At 39.1% G+C, this 18,192-nt stretch overlaps 1 non-coding gene and 4 pseudogenes across 1 annotated transcript; all 5 read right to left on the bottom strand.

Annotated features, from left to right (window-relative positions):
* Positions 1-2,913: 2,913 nt before the first annotated feature.
* On the bottom strand, positions 2,914-6,282 carry LOC149516295 (25S ribosomal RNA; annotated as a pseudogene).
* A 227-nt stretch (positions 6,283-6,509) lies between these two features.
* On the bottom strand, positions 6,510-6,665 carry LOC149516294 (5.8S ribosomal RNA). Its single transcript, XR_016346027.1, has one exon. It is a non-coding gene; the product is annotated as a 5.8S ribosomal RNA (ribosomal RNA).
* A 290-nt stretch (positions 6,666-6,955) lies between these two features.
* Positions 6,956-8,762, bottom strand: LOC149516293 (18S ribosomal RNA; annotated as a pseudogene).
* A 2,915-nt stretch (positions 8,763-11,677) lies between these two features.
* LOC149516292 (25S ribosomal RNA) lies at positions 11,678-14,019 on the bottom strand (annotated as a pseudogene).
* A 227-nt stretch (positions 14,020-14,246) lies between these two features.
* Positions 14,247-14,402, bottom strand: LOC149516291 (5.8S ribosomal RNA; annotated as a pseudogene).
* Positions 14,403-18,192: the final 3,790 nt, after the last annotated feature.

The raw sequence follows: 18,192 nt of genomic DNA, 5'->3' as shown, positions 1-18,192 counted from the left end.
ATGTGTTATCTACAAAGGCTCTTAAGGCTTAAGTCCCTAATGCTTTATACTTTTGCTTCTCTTGTTGTCACTTGATTATGGCTTATGTACAAATCATGGGGAGACTCGCCTATTTATACTTGAGCCCCCTTGGCATTTGTGGTTAGAATGAATCCAAGTGTATGTCCATTAAAGGCCTTCTAGACAGTTATAGGGTGTCAGGCTCTAATAAGGTTGGCTAAGGCCTTTCTAAAGATTTGCTAGTTTCAGTTTCCCTGTTAAGCCCTTTGGTTTGAAAAAGTTCAGGCACTTCCCTTGAGTGCTCATGCCTAGTTGGTTCCAAAGCCTTCTCTATTCAATGCCACTCTACTTGCAACTAGAGCTTTCTAGAGGCTTCTTCATCTAGGCTCTATAATGCCCATCACTGTACGTGTGCCAATCCTTCTGGAACCTTCAGTGCCCTCATACCTCGCTTGCCTCCAAGCTTCTCTAACCTTTTCATGCCCACCCATTTGGCCTATCTCCAGGTTGATCTAAAAGTTTCCATGCCCATAAGCCTAGCCTATCCTCAGGTAGTTCTAGGCCTTTTTGTGCCACATCTTAGGGCTTTCTAAAAACTTCCAATGAGTAGCCTTCATCCCTATCACTGTGTAAGTTACCTTGAGTGCACTCCTACACTCTGGCCTTAGTTTGACCCATACACTTGGGTAAAGTAAGTGCCTTTACGACCTTTATTTTAATCCTTCCTAGTTCATTGCCCATATCATCATAAGTAAGTCTTGTCACATAACCCTTTTGGTCTTAAACTTTTACGTGATTTGTGACATATGCATCAAGGGTCATTTGATGTTGATAGTGGTTGAGGCATGTGCATGTGTCATGGTTTGCAAGGTAGTCTAGGTCCAAGGGTTCTCTTTGAGTAGAGGAGCAGTCCCTATTCTTATGGGATAGGGTCTAATAGCCATGGGGACCAGGCCTTGAGGCTTAATGAGGCCCAAGTCATAAGGAACTAGCGTAGAACAATGGTATGGGTAGTGTTCAAGACTCTAGAGGCTTAGGCATAGTGTTCATGTTTGGCAAAATTGAGCCAGGCTTGAATGTGGTTGCTAATGAGTGCTTATGTGAATTTACAAGCCATAAAAATGGCATTGGCATGGTAAAAATATGAAGATGTGCTTGAACCCACCTACTGCTTGATCATGGTATGAAAGGTGCATGGCTTGGGTCCAAGATACTCTCGTCTAGTGCGTAACCCAACATGTACTAGTGGCAATCAAAACATGTGCCGAGACCAATGGCTAACATGTCCCAATGGTGGTTGAGGCATGTGCATGTGTCACGGTCTGTAAGTTGGTCTAGGCCTAGAGATTTTTTCTAAGTCATGGAACAGTTCTAGTTTTAGTGAGATAGGTTTCGACAATTAGGGGGACCAAGCCTTGAGGCCTATAGGAGGCACAAGTCATAGGGAACCAACCCAAAACAATGGTATGGGTAGTGATCAAGACTCTGCAGGCTCAGGCATGGTGTTCATGTTTGGCAAAATTGAGCTTGGCCTTAGTGTGGGCATTGGTGAGTGCCTATATGAATTTACAAGCCATAAAAATGCCATTAGGACAGTAAAAATTCAAAGAAGTGCTTGACCCTACCTACTGCCTGGTAGTGGTGCACATGGTGCATGGCCTGGGCACAGGATACCCTTGCATAGTGCATAGCCCAGCATGTTGCACTGGTGTTTGAGGGAACTACCTGCACAAAAGGGCAACATTTGCTGTTGATGGTTGAAGCATGCACCAAGACCAAGGGCCAACTTGTCTCCATGGTGGTTAAGTTATATGCATGTGTCATAATCTGTAAGCTGGTCCTAGCCCAAGTGTTCTCTCCAAGTCAAAGAGCAGTTTGAGTTCTAGTGAGATAAGGTACAACAATCAGGGGGACCAAGCCTTAAGGCCTATAGGAAGCCTTAAGGCCTATAGGAAGCCTTAAGGCCTATATGAGGCCTAGATCACGAGGAACTAGTATAAAACAGTGGTACGAGTAGTGATCAAGACTCCAAAGGCTTATACACAGTGTTCAAATTTGGCAAAATTAAGCCATGCCCATGTGCGGGCATTGATGAGCGATGCATAGGCACATAGTTAGAAATAGGTGCGAGCATTGATGACTAAGGTGTGAGTGCATAGTTAGGCCTAGGTGGGGGTGCATGGTCATACCTAGGTATGGACCCATTTGAACGCAGTCCTAGGAGGATCATATTTGAAGACTTCTAGAAGGCCTAACATAGTAACACAATCTTTGACAAGCTAGAATTATGCTGAGTACTTGAGTTTTGTAGGCTGACTTAGGTAGATGGGGTCAATTTGCATGGAGTTTGGCTTGAGATTGGAGCTTATAACCCATGCACTGAGCATCATTTAGTGTCAATAGTAATCAAGGGGCAGACAAGTACCTTGGGTGGGAGGTTCATGGTACACATGCTGCACCAAGTGTCAGCATTTACCAAAGAGGTGTTTAAGGCAACAACCCACAACAAGGGCCCACTTATATCGATGATAGTCGAGGTAAGTGCCAACATCTAGCTTTGGTGTTTAAGGTAACATCTCACACCAAGGGGCTAGCATCTGCAGATGGTGTTAGATGTGATTGCCTGCACCAACCAAGGGCCAAATGTTGTCGATGGTGCTCAAGGCAACAACCTGTATTGGGGCCAGCATGTGCCGATGGAGTTTGAGGCAAGTTCCTGCACCAAAAGTGAGCCCATCACTATAACAAATACCAAGAGCATTCAATTATTTTTTACTTGTATGCTCAAGGAAGGGACATCATCACTTGACTAAATCAATTACAATGGAGAACACCATTCATCCCTAAACCTAGTGAGGTGTGGTAAAAAAAAACATAAAGTGAGAGGACTTCAGTGGCTATGGTGGGGGAGGGGTGAATCAAAGCAACAAAAAGGTTGAATCTCAGTGGATCATGGCAACAAGGCCACTCTACCACTTACAATACCTTATCGTGTATTTAAGTCATCTACAAAGGATTTTTCCCACCACTCGATGGGAATTGAGCTCCAAGGAGGCCCGTATAGCTGGTTTGCTATAGGTGTTACACCTATGACATGTGCCTTTCAAGGCATAGGCCCCTACTACTAGTCGATAGTTGGGTAATAGATGCATGTATCCCTTTTAACCTAGATTCTAATGTAGAAGCATTCAGTCATAATCAAGTGCAAGGTAGCTTCATGCCACTAGCTTTTCAACCAAGTGGTATAACCAAATACGCGAATCAACAATACCTCTCATATTAGGTTGAATTATTATTATGATGCTACCATTAGTATGATGAAACTAACCTATCTCATGATGGTGTAAACCTAGGTCACATTCCTTATTGGTGGGTGACCAATCCAACAGTTGGTGAATTTTGCTTCACAATGATAGAAAGAGCCAACATTGAAGGATCAAAAAGCAACATCACTATGAACACTTTTCTATCATAAGCCAGTTATCCTTTTGATAACTTTTTTGACACCTCTAGCTTCAAATTCTGAAGGTCTACAAGATTAACAGGCCATGTTTTCATAGTTTATTCCTACTAAAAATCAAAATCGAATGAGCTTTTATCCTTTTGTTCTATATAAGATTTCTATTCTCGTTGAGCTCATCTTAGGACACCTGTATTATTTTTTAATAGATGTGCTAACCCAGCCAAACTCCCCACCTGACAATGTCTTTTACCCTAATCGATCAATCAAGGTTGGCCTTAGGCCAAATAGAAGGGGTTTTACCCTGCCTCCGATTTATGGAATAAGTAAAATAATGTTAAAAGTTGTGGTAGTTCAATTTTAACTTAGGGTTCCCACTTTTCCAACACCTCTCAATTCATTTCAAAAGGTTAGACTAGAGTCAAGCTGAATAGGGTCTTCTTTCCCTACTGATTCTACCACACCCATTCTTTTGATTATGGTTTCATTGGATAGTACATAGGGACAATGGGAATTGTGTTAATCCATTCATGTGTTCTCTAATTAGATGACGAGGCATTTGGCTACCATAAGAAAGTCAAAGTTAGTTTGTTGTTTACCCTCACTTGGTTAAGTTCTTCACTTTGACATTTAGAGCACTAGGCTTGTATGAGTATTCGTAGGGACCATTGTAATGCTTTGTTTTAATTAAATAGTTAGATTCCCCTTATTCGTATTAATTCTAAGTCAACTATTCATTACCCAGGGAAAGCCTTCAAGAAAGCCTTTCCAAGCCCATCCTTGATCAGTACACAGCAACCCACTGTTGCCATGAGAGTAGCTCAAGTAGTGCATCGATAGCCAATGAGTTTGGGATTAGGACCCTATACCTGGCCCTTAAAGCTAATCCATTTCTTGAGGTTATGGATCCATTTTGCTGACTTTCCTTGCCTACATTGTTCCATTGACTAGAAGTTGTTCTCTTTGGACAGTGATGCGATTATGAATATGACCGGGCATGGAGAGCACTCAGTCTTCCAAATTTTCAAGTGTCACTGAAAGTACACCAAACACCATGTGACTTGTGATGCTCTTTCGATTACTGGACCCTACCTCTGTCTAAGCCATTTCTAGGGTAGGCAGGCCATAAATAAAAAAGATAACTCTTCCCAAGGCCCCCTCCAACACCTTTAGACTACCTAATATTGCTGTCAGCCTATGCATCTTAGTTCATGAATTTTAACTCAATTCCCTTTTAAAGTTCACATTGGACACACTATCGGATGGGCTTCCCTCATCTCTTAGGATCGACTAACCCATGTGCAAGTGCAATTCATATGGAACCTTTACCTTTTTTACCATTTAATGTTCTCATTTGAATATTTGCTACTACCACCAAGATCTGCACCGAGGCTGCTCCACGGGGCTCATGCCCCAGGCTTTGTAGTGACCACAATGCCCTTCTACTCATTGGGGCCTGGCCTTTGCTTTTGCCCTGATAGTTACGTATAGGTCGTATGTTTAAATGCCATATATTTTTTAGGCTAGTTGATTCAATAGGTAAGTTGCTACACACTCAGTGGATTTGAACTTTCATGACCCCTATCCTATTATCTTAATCGACCAACACCCTTTATGGGTTCTAGGTTAGCATGTAGTTGGGCACCATAACTCAGCTTCCAGCTTATCCCTTATTGCCAATTTTGCTTACCAAAAATGGCTTACTTAGAGCTCTCGATTTTGTGGCATGGTTTAATGAAGTAGCTACACCATCCTACTTATTTAAAGTTTGAGAGTAGGTTGAAGGCATTGCACCCTTGATGCCTCTAATCATTGGCTTTACCTGATAGAACTTGCTAAGGGCTCCTACTATCTTGAGGCAAACTTCAGAGGGAACTAGCTACTAGATGGTTCGATCAGTCTTTTGCCCCTAAACCCAAGTCAGACGAATGATTTGCATGTTAATATCACTGTAGGCCTCCATCAGAGTTTTCTCTAGCTTTACCCTACTTGAGCATAGTTCACCATCTTTTCGATCCCAACAGGCATGCTTACACTCGAACCCTTCTCAGAAGATTAAGGTCAGTCAGTGGTGCACTCAAAAGGGATCTCACTAATTAGCTTCCTTTAACCTTATGGGTTTTCTAGCTTGTTAACTTGCACATATGTCAGACTCCTTGGTTCATGTTTCAAGATAGGCCGAATGGGAAGCCATAGGCTAATGTCAGGAGCATGCAAGTGCCAAGGCACACTAAGATGACTTGTGTTGCATTCCACAATTACAAAAATGACATCTCCATAGGCATATCAAAAGCCTAGGCTTAGGCCGCCACCATGACTCGTATCGATCCATGCTTCAAGTCGATCTACAAATCAACTTTGGCCATTCCATGTCTAACCAAGTGCATAGCCAACCCCCATTTACTTCCCTCATAATAATTTCAAGCACTATTTGAATCTCTTTTAAAAGACCTTTTCATCTTTCTTTTGTGGTACATTTTTGCTATCGGTCACTACTTGCATTTAGCGTTAGATAGAATTTACTATTCGATTTGGGTTGCATTCCCAAACAACCTGACTCATAGATTGCACCTCATTGTGGGATAGGGTATAGGCACAATAGGGCTCTTACCTTTTTTGGTGCCTCTTTCCAAGGGACTTAGGCCTAGTCCGCCACTAAAGATGCTTCTCTAGACTACAATTTAGATACTAGGGGTGCCTGATTCTCAAGCTAGGCTCTTCCTAGTTTGATTTCTATTACTAGAGGAATCCTAGTAAGTTTTTTTTCCACCACTTATTGATATGCTTAAACTCAATGGGTAATCCTACCTGACCTAAGGTGGTGATGCAAGCATTGACTGAACGATGTAAGGGGCCTGATAGGGTCTAGATAGACAATGAGTGCATGTCATAGGAGATAAGGCACATCGAGAGCTTTACCACTGATGGCTAATGCTATCATTGCCAAGAATTCACTTTTGGGCCAACCATGATTGACGAGATCATGGGAGGTCATCTTCTAGCCCTTCACCAAAAACCCAATGGGCAAGGGATGAAGGGCAACAATGCATGGCACCCAAGTAGATGTGGCCCTGGCCTAATGGAATGGGAAGCAACTTGCATTCAAAGATTCAATGATTCATGGGATTCTACAATTCACACCAAGTATCGCATTTTGCTACATTCTTCATTGATGAGAGAGCCAAGATATCTATTGCAAATAGTCATTTTGGTTTTTCATGATAGAAAGAGCCATGGTGTTGCCCTTACACACATCACAAATGGGATGGCAATGGCACACACGCTCTTTTTCATTAGGGTTCCTTGGTGTGATTCATGTCAGGGGTTCATTATTCAGCCATAGGCAATGATACCAATCATGTCACCCAGTTAGAAGGTAAAATGAATCAACTGTTACACATGTATGAGGCTAAAAGGGGCTTAGCGCATAAAGGCACCCTCATCCCTAAATGTTTCATTAATGCATTTACAGGTCATTCGATAAGTAGGTTTTGACAATGATCCTTTTATAGTTTCACCTATGAAAACCTTGTTATGACTTCTCTTTCCTCTAAATGATAAGGTTCAATGGACTTCTTACAACATCTTTGGAAATGAAGCATCCACATCACCATGATCTAAACACTTCACTAGACCATTCAATCGATAAGAGCAATATGTGGTGTCTACAAAGGCAAGAACATAGTCAACATGCGCTGAAGACTTACACTTATTGGGAATTTCTCATTGAAGACTAATAATTACAATGATCTATCCCCATCATGATGAAATTTCAAAAATGAATCGAGCCTGTTAGCCAAGGCTATAGACTTGTTCAATACATTAGTGTAGTGTATGAGTAGCCCAAAACATCTATGGGTGTCATAGACCTATTATTCCCTTAAACGTCCTTAGCCTAAATGGCCATAGTCCCTCTAAGAAGCTAGCCATGAAAAATTTCCTCCGTGTAGCTAGTTAGTAGGTTGAGATCTTGTTCATTAATAGAATTAACTAGACAAATCACTCCACCAACTAAGAACAGCCATGCACCACCACCCATAGAATCAATAAAAAGCTCTCAATCTGTCAATCCTTACTATGTGTAGACCAAGTTAGTTTCCTTGTTTTGATTGAAATTAAGCTATAGGCTCCACTCATAATGGTGCCCTTCTATCAATTCCTTTAAACTTTAGCCCTACAACCATATTCCCCCTGAAACCCAAAGACTTTAATTTCTTATAAAGTACCAATAGAGTCCTAAAAGTAACATCCATTGATCCCTAGTCGGCATCATTTATGGTAGAGACTGGGATAGTATCTGATCATGTTTTAGCCTTCAACTTTCATTCTTGATTAATAAAAATATCTTTGGTAAATGCTTTTATAGTTGTTCGTCTCTTATATAATTTAAGAATTTCACCTTTGACTATGAAATACAAATGCCCCTGATTATCTCTGTTAATCATTACTCTAATCTCAAAGGCCAATACAATAGGACTAAAATCCTATGATGTTATTCCATACTAATGCATACAAGCAACGGCCTACTTTAAGCACTATAATTTCTTTAAAGTAATAGTGTCAGAGAAACCTAATCAGTTAAGGCCAAGGGCACATCGCCAATAGTAGGGACAAGTAAATTGATGCTTATTATAAGGCAGACCAGATGACTTAACCCTAGCTTTAACTATGAGCTTTTTAACTACAATAGCTTAAATTTATGCTATTGGAGCTAGAATTACTATGGCTACTGGCACCAGATTTGCCCTCTAATGGATCCTTACTAAGGGATTTAGATTGTACTCATTCCAATTACTAGACTCATAAAGCTTAATATTGGTTATTTATTGTCACTAACTCCATGTGTCAAGATTGGGTAATTTCTGCTCCTACTGCCTTCATTGGATGTGGTAGCTATTTCTTAAACTCTTTCTCCAGAATCGAACCCTAACTCTTCATTACCCATCACCACCATAATAGACCACAATCCTAGCATCGAAACTTCATAGGGCAAAAATTTGAATGATGTGTTGCTAGCACAGCACAAAAACCATGCAATCCATGAAGTTATCATGAATCATCAAAACAACGGGCAAAGCTTGCATCGACATTTTATCTAATAAATGCATCCCTTTTAGAAGTTGGGGTTTCTACACGTATTAGCTCTAGTATTACTATGGTTATCCGAGTAATAGATACCATTAAATAAACTATAACTAATTTAATAAGCCATTCGCAATTTCACAATTTGAATTAGTTTATAACACCACATAGGCCTCAACGCACCAACTAAGCAGCAAAGAGAGCCAACATGAAGCACAAACATCTTGCATGTTAAGCACATAAAATGCATAGCATTAGATGAGCAAGGTCGAGAGCCCACACCTACAAAATGTTCCACATATAAGAGCACTATCGAACACCAGTGCACCAATGTAACCATGGTAGTTTGGGTGGCATAATTTGGTCACAAGGCATGATTGAGTTTTGACTCGTAGCCTCTAAGGACATAAGATTGATGAGGGATGGCAAGACATCTAGTTTCCATTGATTCGATATGCAGCATAGGATCCTAATTGCACCCCTAAGGTATGATGACCACATAGGGGTAGATTAAAATGGATGATGGGTCAATAGTTTGATGCATCAAGCTTGGAGCCTACCAATATGCACAACTATAACACCACTCCTATGCTTATTACTACAAGGTAGCATCCACACACACTGGTCTATAACCCACCCAATCAATTATTCGATGAGCAAGTAGATGAAACAATGTATGAGGCCATGCCATAATTGCTTGGCATGGGAAAAACACAAGCAATGTCCATGAGACTGCCCTTACTATCCAATAGGTAACAATGGCATAATTAGGAAACGAGGCATGTTGAAGTCTGACTTGTAGCCCTTAAGGACATAAGATTGATGAGGGATGGCAACACATTCAATTTCCATTGATTTTGGCATGCGACATAGGATCTTAATTGCACCCCCAAGGTATGATATCGCATAGGGGTAGATTGAAATGGATGATGGGTGAACAGTTTGATGCATCAAGCTCAGAGCTTACCAATATGCACAACCGTAGCACCACTTTTATGCCTATTACTACAAGTGGTAGCATCCACGCACACTGGTCTATAACCCACCCAATCAATTATTGGATGAGCGAGCAGTGAAACAACGTACAAGGCCATGCCATAATGCTTGGCATAGGAGAAACACAAGCAATGTCCATGGGATTGCCCCTGCCATCCAATAGGCAACAATGGCATACACCTCCAATGCTTAGTGTGGCCAGGACTGTACACATAAACTCTATTGTCACCATCCAAAGAAGACATTGGTCAATTCAAAAACTTGTTCCTAGGGCTTTGGGTAGCATCAGCTGTATGCACGGGCTCGATTAGGCCTAGGCATTTTTGTGGTTGATGAAAAAAAACCATGATATTGCCAAATACCCGATAGACTAGGCTAGACCAAACCTGCAATCATAACTTCTGCTTGCACCAACCCAAAGTGCCATTACCTGATTCAAGGCTTGGTTTGGGGTTTGAGGTAGCATCAACTGCAGGCATGGGCTTGAGCTTGGCATAGCTAAGCCTTTTTTACGTATGCATGCCAACTGATCAAGGCCATGGGTGCCTACGAGTCACCAAAGCAACCAGTCATCAGACAACATGGCCAAAAGGCATGCATGGCCTAGATTTTACTCTAAGAATGTTGTCATGAATGGACATAATGACAGGCCCATCATGAACACCTAAAGAGCGTGAGAGATTTTATAGATGTACTGGTAGTAAACATTAAGGGGTCTAAAATGGGGGCACTTTTTTCAAACAGGCATATCCTACACCAAGGGTCTGTATGTGTCGATAGTGGTCAAGGCATGTGCCATCACCAAGGCCTAGCATGTGCTGATGGTGTTTGAGGTAAGTGCCAGTAGCAAGGGCTAACATGTGCCGATGGTGTTCGAGGCAACTGCTTACACTAAAGGCCATCTTCTACCCATGCTAATTAAGGCATGTGCTTGCATTAGGTCCAGATTATGCCAATGCTAATTAAGGCATATGCTTGCACCAAGGATTGGCATGTGCTCACACTAAGGGCTAGCATGTGCCAATGGTGGTCGAGGCAAGTGCTTATACCAAAGGCCAATTTATGACGATGGTGGTTAATGCAAGTGCTCATACCAAAGGCCAGCTTGTGTCAATGATAGTCAAGGCATATGCCTACACCATGTGCCAACATGTGCCATTGATGGTCAAGGCCTTAGCTAAAGTTTGATTCTAGGCCATGGTACATATGCTAGCCTTGAGCATGTGTTTTCGCCTAAGGCATAATTTTCGGAGCATCATCGGAGAACCTGATCGATGGCATTAAAGGTTCTGACAATTGAAGGTGGAGGGCCAGAGGTGTGTGCACATGATGTGTGATGGCTACTGGTCCTTGGCCCTTATATTGCTCCCCTATCCCTTAAGGAAACTTAACAACTCATACTTCTTTAAATAACATAAGAGCTTTTACAAGTTTATAGGTAGTAGCCATTCAAGTGTCTAAAATGGGGATGCTTTTTCCAAATGGCCATAAAATCTTCTACATTTTAATTTTTTAGCTAAATTTTTCGTGAATGCCAACAAAAATACAAGCATTATGTACCAAATTTAGGGCCAAAACTCCTAAAAAAATTTCAAAAAAATCTTATACCGTGACAAATTCTAAACATCATGAAAAATAGAAAATAAATCATCTTGCCATGAAACTTAACATGAAAGCTTAGGGGACCATTATATGAATTTACAAGCCATAAAAATGGCATTGGCATGGCAAAAATACAAAGATGTGCTTGAACCCACCTACTACTCAATTATGGTGAGCATGATGTGTGGCCTAGGCCTAGGATACTCACATATAGTGCATGGCCCAGCAAGTGCTAATGGTGTTTAAGGGAGCTAGCTGCACAAGGGCCAGCTTATGCCAATGCTGATTGAAGCATGTTCCAAGACAAAGGGCTAATAAGTCTTGATAATGGTCGAGGCATATGCATGCACTGAGGGTCATTTTATGTTAATGGTGGTCGAAGCATGTGCATATGTCATGATCCATAAGCTAGTCTAGGCCCAAGGGTTCTCTTCGAGTTAAGGAGCAGTTTTAGTTATAGTGGTACTAGGTCTAACAACTAGAGGGACTAAGCCTTGAGGCTTGTTAGAGGCCCAGGTCATGCTGAACTAGCATAGAACAGTGGTATGGGTAGTGATCAATGTTGGTAGATAGTCGATAGGGATAATGGGAAACTTGTTAATCCACTCATGTGTGTCACTAATTAGATGTAGAGGCATTTGGCTACCTCAAAAGAGTCATATTACTCTTATCGTTTACCTTTGTTTGGTTAAAATTCTTCAGTTTGACATTTAGAGCACTGGGCAAAAATCACATTGAGTGAGCGTCCCTAGGGACCATCGTAATGCTTTGATTTAATTAAATAGTCAGATTCCCCTAGTCCATACCAGTTTTGAATTGACTATTCATCATATGGGGAAAGCCCCCGAGGGAGCCATTCCTAGTCCATCATTTAGCCTACATGCATCAAATTGCTCTTACCATGGGGGTAGCTCAAATAGTGCATTGGTAGCCAAAAGTTTCAAGACTAGGACCCCCATGCCCAACCCTCACAGCCAATCATTTTCCTAAGGTTAGAGATCCATTTTGCTAACTTCCCTTACCTACATTGTTCTATTGACTAGAGCTTGTTCAATTTGGAAACCCATGCAATTATGAGTACAAATTGGGCATGCATAGCACTCCTTCCTCCATATTTTCAAGGGCTGCTAGGGCAAACAAGACATAATGTGACATGTGTTACTCTTTTGGCCAATGGAACCTACCTCCAACTGAGTTGTTTCTAGGGTGGATAGGTAATTAAATAGAAAAGATAACTCTTCTTGAGGCCTCCATCGATGTCTTTAGAATCCTTAATGTTGCTTTTAGCCATTGTGTCCCAGTTTAGGAATTTTAACTCAATTTCCTTTCAAAGCTCATGTTGGACCCATCTTTAAAGATCGACTAACCTATGTACAAGTGCTGTTCACATGAAACCTTTCCCTTCTTTGGCCTTCAAAGTTCTCATTTGAATATTTGCTACTACCATCAAGATCTACACTGAAAGTCTCTTTGCACAAGCTTGCACACTAAGTTTTGCAGCAACCATCATACCCTCCTACTCATTAGGGCTTCACCCTTGCCTCGACGATTTAGTATAGGTCACATGCTTAAGCGCCATTTATTTTCGAGGCTAGTTGATTTGACAGGTGGGTTGTTACACACTCCTTAGAGAATTTTGACTTCCATGATCACTGTCTTACTATCTTAATCGACCAACACCTTTGAGGGTTCTAGGTTAGCATACAATTAGCCACTGTAACCTAACTTTTAGTTCATCCTATATCGCTAGGTCTACTTACCAAAAATGGCCCACTTGGAGGTCTCAATTCCATGAAGCATCTCAATGAAGTAGCTGCATCATCCTACTTATTTAAGTTTGAGAATAGGTTGAGGGCATTGTGCCCCAATGCCTCTAACCAAGGCTTTACCCAATAGAACTTGCTAAGGGCTCCATCTATCCTAAAAGAAACTTTAGAAGGAACTAGCTACTAGATGGTTCAATTAGTCTTTCACCCCTATACCCAAGTTAGATGAATGATTTACACATCAGTATCATTGTGGGCTTCCACTAGAGTTTCCCATAGCTTAGCCCCACTCAAGCATAGTTCACCTCAACAGGTAAGCTTACACTCGAACCTTTCTCAGAAGATCAAGGTTAGTCGGTAGTGCACTTGTGAGGGATCCTGCCAACCAACTTCCTTGCACCTTATAGGTTATCTATCATGTTAACTTGCCCACATGTCACACTCTTTGGTCTACATTTCAAGACAAGCTAGATAGGGAGCATACAAGCTGATGCTAGGAGCACACGAGTGTCGAGCCATGTTTAGATGATGTGTGTTGCATTCCATGATCATAGCGATAATGTCTCTATGGGCACATCGAAAGCCCAGGGTTGGGTAGCCACTATGACACATGTTAGTCCATACCCTAAGCCAATCAATAGACTAGCTCTCACCATTCTGCATCTAACTGGGGTGCATCATCGTCCCTCATCCATTTTCCTTTCGATAATTTGAAGCACTCTTTGACTCTCTTTTTGAAGTCCTTTTCATCTTTCCTCGCAATACTTCTTCACTATTGGTCTTTCACTTGTATTCAGCCTTGGATGAAATTTACCACCCGATTAGGGCTACAGTCCCAAACAACCTAACTCATAGATAGAGTCTCATGGTGCGATAGGATCCAAGCACAACAGGATTCTAACCCTCTCTAACACCCCTTTTTAAGGGACTTAGGCCTAGTCCATCACTAAAGATGTCTCACCAAACTACAATTTGGACTCTAAGGGTTCCTGATTCTCAAGCTAGGCTTTTCATGGTTCACTCATTGTTACTAGGAGAATCTTGGTAAGTTTCTTTTCCTTTGCTTATTCATATGCTTAAACTCAATAGGTAATCTTACCTGACCTAGGGTCATGATGTGAGCATCAACTGAGTTATATGGAGGGTCCAATGGGATCAATTGGATTAGTGCATGTCATCGGGGATGATTCACACTAAGAGCTTTAGCACTGATAGTCATAGGGCTTTGATTACCAGGGACTCATTTTTAGGCCAACCACAATAGACGAGATCATTGAAGGCCATCTTTTGCCCTCTTCCCAGGAGCTCGATGGGTGAGAAGTTAGAAAGGTGATGATGCATGATAGCCAGGCAGGCATGCCCTTAGCATAATGGCTAAAGGTGCAACTTACATTCAAAGAATTGATGGTTCATAGGATTCTGTAATTCATGCCAAGTATCTTTTCTTGTTGCATTCTTCATCGATGTGAGAGATGAGATATCCATTATCGAGACTCATTTTGGTTTTTCATGACAAAAAAAGTCACGATGCCACCCATGCATGCACTACAAATGGGATGGTGATAGCACACAAACTCTTTTTTATTCTGGTTTTTTTATGGGATTTGTGTTGGGGTTTTGTTATTTAGCCCTGGGTGATGATACCAATTGTTTCACTTGCTCGGGAGCCAGAATGAAACGATCGCCATACATGTCTAAGGTTAGAAGAGGCATGAGGCTTAGGGCACGAAGACATCCTTGCCATCTCGGTGTTTCGTTAAAACATTTGTGGGTCTTTTGTTAAGTGGGTTTCAACAATGATCCTTTTCATAGGTTTACCTATGAAAACCTTTTTATGACTTCTCCTTCCTCTAAATGATAAGGTTTAGTGGACTTCTTGTGACATCGTTGGCTGAGCTCTCATTCAATAATGAAATTAACTAGACAAATCACTTCACTAATAAAGATTAGCCATGAACCATCACCCATAGAATCAAGAATGAGCTCTAAGTCTATGAATCCTTAATATGTCTGAACTTACTAAGTTTCCTCGTGTTAAGTCAAATTAAGCCATAAGCTCCACTCTTGGTTGTGCCCTTCTATCAATTCTTTTAAGTTTTAGCCTTGAGACCATACTCACCTAAAACCTAAAGACTTTGATTTCTCATAAGGTGTTGATGGAGTCCTAAAAGTAACATCCATTGATCCTTGGTTGGCATCATTAATGGTTGAGATTAAGATGGTATCTGATTGTTTTTGAGCCCTTAACTTTCATTCTTGATTAATGAAAACATCCTTGGCAAATGCTTTTGCAATTGTTCATCTTTCATAAATCCATGAATTTCACCTTTGACTATGAAATATGAATGCCACTAATCGTCCTTGTAGGCACCAATTTTGTCTTTTTTTTATTATTATATAATTTTGTTATTTTTTTATTATTATATAATTCTATTTATTATTATTATTATTAATCTTTAAAACAAAAGGAAGAAAAAGTAAAAAAAAATCTTTGATTTCAACTCTGGCAGTCGAAATCAAGTTGCTAGAGTGGTCCAAATTTCTTCCGACACTGCCTAACATGGCAGCATGAAATTCGGTTACCAAAAGTCACTAGATAGACAACCAAATTTTCCATAAAATAATCCCAGAAGATTTAGGATCTTGAATCTCAAAAGCTCTATAAATAGAGCTAATCTCTGCAAGGAACAGGAAAAAAAAAAAGAAGAACAATAATAGGGAACACACACAATAAAAAAAAACAATAGCAAACACAAAAAAAAAATTTAAGAATGAAATTCTCAATCTAGGAAGTTGTAGATTTTTTTAAAAAAATCTGGGCTTGGAAAGGTGTTTAGAAAGCAAAAAGGATCATTAGGGGAATTTTTGAGAATTTTTGAAAATTTTTTTGGGTCGCCATAAATTGGAAAAGTTTGAATTTTTCAGCGATCGTTGAAATTTTTGGCACCAGAATCTGGAAAAGTTTGAATTCTTTCGTGACAGTTGAAATTTTAGGTCATGAAATCTAGGGATCTTTGAATTTTTTGATGCTATTGAAGGCAACCGATCAAAAATTGGGCTCCATGGCAGTGACATAGGGGCTAGGTTTTCTAGAGAGAGGAGCTCTGGGTAGAGAGAGAAAGGGGAAAGGAGAAAATAAGGAAAAAAATGAAAAACAAGCCTTTTATAGGCCCTTCAAAACGACGTCGTTTTGGACGTCTGGACCAAACTCGATCCGCTAGGATTCGCACGGCAACTTGGCCCGTTTCGTAGGTTTTTCCTTTTTTTTTTCTTTTTATTTTCCATTTTGATTTTGATTTTTAATTTTTGTGTTGATTTTTATGTTTTTATTATTATTATTGTTATTTTATATTATTACTGGTAATCATTTTTTTTAAATAAATAAATAAATAGAATAAAAAATGAAACTAAAATAAAATAAAGACTTAAAAAAATATAAATAAAAAATTTAATAATAATAACTACTTAAAGGAAATAAATTTTATTACAAGAAAAAATATTATTTAAATTTCACCAAAGTGTTGGGATAATTTTAAAAAATAATTTTTGCTAAAAAATAAATAAAAATTGATAAATAAGAAAATAAATTCTTTAAATGAATCTTTTAATGTAATTTTTAGAGAAAGCTAAAAGAGTTTAATTTTCTTTAGTTATTGCAAGTAAAAATAATTTTTTGAATTTCACCATAAAGTTGGGATAATCCAAAATTATTTTTCACTAAAATAAAGATTGATTTAAACAATGTAAAAAAATAATAATAAAAAAAATAATAATAATTGATATTTTGTATATTTAAAAATATAAAAAATTGAAAGAGTTCAATTTTCTTCAATACAAACAAGAGATTAATATTTAAATTTCACCGGTGAGTCAAGATAATCTAAATTTCTTCTTATAAAAAATAATTAAAGAATAAGTAATACAAAATTTTAAAATAATCATAATATTTAGATTTCACCGAAGAGTCGGGATAATCTTAAAATTTGTTCAAAATTTTGGGAACTCACTAAAGAGTCGGGATGTTTTTAAAATCCTTTTTAAATAAATAATTAAAATATCTTATGACGAAGTTTCAAGAATTTTGTAAATGGTCAATTTTCTCGAAATATTTTTTAAATAGTGATTTTTTATAAATTCCACCAAAGCGTTCGAGAATTTATAGAATACGAAATAATAATAATGTTAATTTTGAAACAGAGAAAAATATTTTAAAATAAATTTTAGAAAATTAAACTTAAATAAAAAGACCCCATTATCAAAATTATAGGATTACGCATGTTTAAATGGTACCATTCTTCGAACGGGTGATGTGAGGGTGCTAATACCTTCCCACTCGTAACTGTACTCCCGGACCTAGTCTTGATTTCATAGACCTAAATTTCTTTTAGTAAGTTTTAATTAATTTTAAAATATTTTTACTAAAAGATGATATTTTGTGTGGCCAATCACACCCTATAAAAAGATTGGTGGCGGCTTCAAAAATTTTCACCAAGTCTAATGATTGAGTCCCCCCAGACGAAAAATTGTTATAACAGCTTGGTGACTCAACTTGGGACAAATGAGAGTCAAGCCAAAAATTAAACATGCGTTGTCCAAATTTTGATTTTATGGTCTTTTTTATAGTTAATTTTAATTTCTTATCTTTGAATTTAAAATTTTTTTTTTTGGTTTCATTTGGTTTTAAGATGTTATTATTTTATATTATTGGTAATTATATTGTTAATTTTATTTGTTACATTCCCTCACACACGTGCACATTTGCATTCATGCATGAGCTCTATACCCGGGCTCTCAAATTTATCCCTTTTTAGGAGGGAGTAGAGTACTTACGATTTTATGAGGTTATAATGCCTCTGTTTGGGCTAGTGAAATACTTTCACTCAAGTTGAACCCTTTCCGTCGGTAGCCCGTTATAAGAGAGGATTGGAGGCCTTACTAGTCCAAAGTGGACGACAGTGAGGATCAATTTGGGAACCCTTTTAGCCTATGTTAATTACCAAACCATGCATATAGTGAACCTTAAGAAACCAACCTTAGATAGGGCCATAGCATTTTTAACTATACCGTAAATTAGGACACATGAAGGAATATTTATTTTAATGTGATTACTAACCCTATTTTGTTTTGATCGCCTTTTGTTTCATGATCATGCATCATCATAAACACTTGCATATGGGATGTGCTTATCAATATGCAAATATCAATAAGAAGATTTTTAGTCTTGCTTCGAAAACACCATTATGATGTTTTCAGCTTCGAAGCTCACCATTTGTGAATAGACCAATG

The sequence above is a fragment of the Durio zibethinus genome, chromosome 10 (assembly GCF_047325235.1).
Source record: "Durio zibethinus cultivar Kanyao isolate XHJ-2024 chromosome 10, ASM4732523v1, whole genome shotgun sequence".
Classification (NCBI taxonomy): domain Eukaryota; kingdom Viridiplantae; phylum Streptophyta; class Magnoliopsida; order Malvales; family Malvaceae; genus Durio; species Durio zibethinus.
Note: the sequence above shows the minus strand (reverse complement) of the source record. Positions and strands in the feature narration are given on the sequence as shown.